Source organism: Lactuca serriola, chromosome 4, assembly GCF_051521515.1.
Source record: "Lactuca serriola cultivar US96UC23 chromosome 4, Lser_US96UC23_V15, whole genome shotgun sequence".
Lineage (NCBI taxonomy): Eukaryota > Viridiplantae > Streptophyta > Magnoliopsida > Asterales > Asteraceae > Lactuca > Lactuca serriola.
This window is the reverse complement of record NC_136411.1, coordinates 283,431,304-283,436,376: the sequence shown is the minus strand read 5'-3', so window position 1 is coordinate 283,436,376 and position 5,073 is coordinate 283,431,304. Positions and strand designations below refer to the sequence as shown.

Genomic DNA, 5,073 nt, shown 5'->3' with positions numbered 1-5,073 from the left:
TGAATATAACATATAACATTAATCATAAACGAATACACTATAAACACCAATGACTCATTTTATATATTTGAAGTTATATTCGTAATTGAATATAACTTTAATCATAAATGAATCCAAATGAACAAGATATTATTTACAATGTCATATTACCTATTATTCAATAATCACATACCAATACAACAAGGTGTTGTATAAAAGGAACTTTTCTGATGTGGAGACTCTTTTATATATATATATATATATATATATATATATATATATATATATATATATATATATATATATATATATATATATATATACTAGGTACGTTATCAGGCCCGTGCTAAGCACGACCCACAACCCACAGAGGGTATTAAAGGTAAGGAAATGAAAGTGCATTGCTATTATCAATAAGGATATGTATCACACATTTCTATTGTTGGTAAATACAGAAGTCTTTTGTGTATAATAAATATATCTATCATGTTTCAAGAACTGTATTTATGTTTAAGATAAGTGCTTGAAAACTGGAACTTCAGAACTTCAACACGGTTGAGTTTACGACAAAGGAATCACACTCCCTTATTATTGAGTACCTGAAAAAATGAAAAAATAATGATATAAAAGTGAGTTTAGTTTTTTTTCAAACAAACAATGATAAGCACATGTTCAAAGAGTTTCGTAAGTCGATCATATGGATATTACCCCTTCTTTACATGACACCTCTTGCAATTTTAATGATACATATGAACGTTATTTCAAATTTGCGAATTTGATGCATGTGTAAATGTAAGAAATAACAACAAAGTTTCATTAGTTTTTGTATTATACAACCTTACTTTCATTCTTTCTATTATAGTGTTGTACTTGTATTTTTTATTATTAAGTTATTGTACTTCGAAAAATATACCAAATTAGAACATTATACTTTCACTTATTTTTCTTATTCGGATATTATATTGAAAGTCAGCCAATGGAAAATACTAACTAATTCCTTGTTATTATAAAAAGTACATTAGGTTAATGCAAAAAATGGCAATGTATTCGAGTTGGTTTGCTTATCATAGCATCCTACTTTTGTTTCTTCCTATTACACCATTCAACTTTGAAAGTAGGATGCTATAGTTGGGTAGATTTTTCAAATAATAAGGTATGTTATGAATTTAAACTAAATATACACTTGAAAATAAAATATAACGGACAATTTCAAGCCAATTGTGGAAAAGAAACAAAGAAACAAAGGTTAATTTGAGTTGTATTTTACTGGTATAGAGTAAATGTAAAAAGTTAAGCTAAAAAGATAATGGTTCAAAAGATTAAAAGCAAATTCAATAATTATAACCTCCTAAATTTCTTTAATTGAAAAATATTCTATACCGTAATTCCATTAGGAGTTTTCTGGTCATATTTAATATATAAATTATTTATGAAATTCAAGAAAAAAAAAACGAATAGGTTTGGTTGTTCAACTTGACCAGATATATTTCCAATAATTCTAAACATTTAACCATTTTGACCACAACCACAAACCACCAAACCTCTTAAAAAGTTATCATTTCATGTTTCGTCTTTGTAGTAGGACAAAGTCAAATTTGGTATATCTTATGATCCATATTCATTTCTTTGATCTGACAATCCAAACACACTACACTCACATCCTCTATACATGAAACAGAAGATTAGAAAGGCAAACTGACGATATCCCAGGAACATACTTCGTTTTTGATTTGACAATATTATGTTGTACATTTGGATCATCATTCATCACTGCCTTAAATTTTTGGATTATATTTTATTGAATTTAGATCTTATCTATCACATATGATATGATATTTTTATTACTGTTTCATTGTCCTATAAAATACTTTGTGTTTTTGACAACCGATGAACATCTAAAATAAGGATTTGTGGTCGGATGCTATTTTTTCCACTTTTTTTTTCTCTTTTTAACAAATAATCTTATCATTGAGATTTAAATTCATATGCCTTTGAGTCTAGTGACTAATGCAACACATATGAGAACTATGCAAACAAACTAACCTTTCTTTGTCCATCATTGCCCCACACATTGAATGATTTGTCACCAAAATCTTGAGGTCTTCATATACCTCTTTTTATCTAGTTAGCCCATCTATCATTCCAGACTGCACAATTTAATTATCTTAAATATTGAAAAACCCATGATGAACATGAAACAAAGAAAGAAAGATGAAGAAATGATCACCTCAGCAAAGAAAATAGGCAAAATTACTTAAACACCTGACCTTGGCATCTAAAAACCATAGCTTACCTGATCATGTCCCCATTAACCCTATTAGGTAAAAAAAAAAAAAAAAAAAGGAACATCGCCTTATTAGGACATGAGTGGGATTGTTTCTTTTTTACTTAATGACCTTAATAGGTTAAGCACTTAATATCAACAACTATATAAGGATGTTTCTATTTAATGTAAATAGCCATCATGAGGTATGTGTGAATCAATTATCTAAAACAAAAGTAAAATTTGTGAGCCAGATAATGAATTTTAAAAACATAAAAAGAAAGCAAGCAGAAATAAAATTACCGAATTACTTGATGTGTCCATCTAGATTGACCTTTGTGCATGATGATTGTTGAAGTTCCAAGACTTGTAGTCGTTATGTAGTCGTGAACGGAGACATCTATCGCTTCACCAGTTTCCTAGATCCAAAAGTCTAGTCCAAAACAAAAACCAAAGAACCAAATTAGGGCAAGGGCAAGTAAAGATTTGAAGCCCAATTGAGATTTTGGGAGATTTATAAAAGAATCTTTGACTTGCTCTTCCAACTCCGTCAACTTTGATTAGAACGAACTCATTCCTGTTGTTCGAACCTAAGCAAACAAAAATTGTATCCTGGGTTAAATTGGGGCTCACCGATGCAATCAACACACGTGGCTCTTCAATCATCGTCTTTAACATGTGAAACTAGATGAGGAGAAAGAAATGTGGCGGAGGGAAATCGATGTTGAAGTGGGTGGAAAAAACATCTACAATGATTCGAGGGGAGCCGGTGGTATAGGAATATCGGTGGTGGAAGAGGAGAGAAAGAGGAAGAAAATGGGAAACGATGTTGGACGTTGCTCTTTAATCATCGCCTACAATTTGTGAAACAGACGGAAGCAGTGGTGAGATGATAGAGATAGTGAGGAAGCGGTTATGGAAGTAGTGGTATGAAGCTTTCTCGAAAAGCTTATAGAAGAAGCCACATCTAGCTGGATGGAAGACATGCATTGGGCTACACAGACGCTGAAAACGGAAGAAAAAAGGCTTCACGCGCCAATAAAGAAAATCGAAGAACAAAATTTCACGCACCATAACAAAACCTAGAGTGAAATACACGCACTCTTAAATTCATTCAAAATTCAAGCAAAAATCCACAAAAATCTTCAAGCGATCACTTACCTATAAATCTAATGCATCAGGAGAATATATATATATATATATATATATATATATATATATATATATATATATATATATATATATATATATATATATATAGGGTTAGGTTCATTTGAGACGACCTATATTTTGTGAGACGGTGAGACGCATTTTATTATTTATTTTAGTTAATTCAAGTTCCGAAAATAATATTTAAAAAAAGAATTTTTTGATTTTTCCATTTATTTTACATTTTAAAATTATTTTTAGAATATGTACAGTGTAATATTCTATTTAGAATATTTCACGTATTTTTCAAAAAAAATAGAATTTTTTTTTTATTTTTTTTAGTTAATTCAAGTTCCGAAAATAATATTTAAAAAAAGAATTTTTAGATTTTTCCATTTATTTTGCATTTTAAAATTATTTTTTAGAATATGTCAGTGTAATATTCTATTTAGAATATTTCACGTATTTTTCAAAAAAAAAAAAACGGAATTTTTTTTATTTATTTTAATTTTTTTTAGTTAATTCAAGTTCCGAAAATAATATTTAAAAAGAGAATTTTTGAATTTTTCCATTTATTTTGCATTTTAAAATTATTTTTAAATTTGGTTTCACGGTCTTACAAAATTAGAATGGTCTCAAATGAACTTGAACCTATATATATATATATATATATATATATATATATATATATATATATATATATATATATGTATATATACACACTAGCCATTTACCTGCGCCAAACGACGGATGCAAATAGTTTTTCAGAAATTGGTTTCTACACCGGTTTATCTTACACCTGTAATCTATGCAGTCTAATCTCTCGACACTATTAGTTTTATTTTGGAAAATATTTTCATTTCTGTGATTATAGTTTGCATGGGGGATTATGTGAACAGTTTATATGCAATATCATGATACACATGCAATATAGTGACAAACAAATGATTAACGGAATTGTAACATACGTAATGGAGGTGCTCAAAATATACGAATCCGAAAAACCTACAAATATATGTAGGTTGTCGTTTTTAGTTAATAATAAAAGTACATTGCCGTTTTTAGTTAAAATGAAAAGTACATTACTCTTTTGCTTTAAAAATAATAATAATAATATCTTGTTCTTTTGTGTTAAAAAAATATGTTGTTTTAGGTTAAAATAAAAACAAATTGATTAGGATTAAAATTAAGTATCTTACTATTTTCAATTAAAAATGAAAATATATTTTTTTGATTAAAATAAGAAAATATATTGTTTTGATTAAAAATAAAAATACGTTATTGTTTTGGATTTACAAATAAAAGTATTATTATATCGTGAGATCTACAAATAATTTCATTTACGATGACAGCTTTCTTTCAACCAATATTTAAGTTTCCACAGTTAGCGTTTGTTTGATGTATTAGGGGAGGGGGGAAGTGTGTATGATTAATTCATCTCAGATTCTGGAACCGCCATTTGTTTTTATCTTTCTGCTAGTACTGGTCGGTTAAAATAGAACTCGATTGTCAAATAGAAAAACATTATTGACTATAAAACATCAACCGAAAATAACAAATCATGCCAAGTAGTGTGGAATGTGGAAGCTTCCATAAATACCTATCACAATAATATTACACCAATTGATTTGACACAAAACATAATAATCAAGTAACATGTTTTGATTAATTGCAAAATACCT

At 28.3% G+C, this 5,073-nt stretch overlaps 1 long non-coding RNA gene across 2 annotated transcripts; it reads right to left on the bottom strand.

Annotated features, from left to right (window-relative positions):
* Window positions 1–362: 362 nt before the first annotated feature.
* On the bottom strand, window positions 363–3,327 carry LOC145097089 (uncharacterized). Of its 2 annotated transcripts, XR_013704223.1 has the most exons (5): window positions 2,876–3,326; window positions 2,546–2,675; window positions 2,207–2,293; window positions 2,023–2,126; window positions 363–578 (listed from the first exon to the last, which is right to left on the bottom strand). It is a non-coding gene; the product is annotated as an uncharacterized LOC145097089 (long non-coding RNA). The 2 variants fall into 2 exon arrangements; XR_013704222.1 differs by having other exon boundaries at window positions 2,023–2,293; window positions 2,876–3,327.
* Window positions 3,328–5,073: the final 1,746 nt, after the last annotated feature.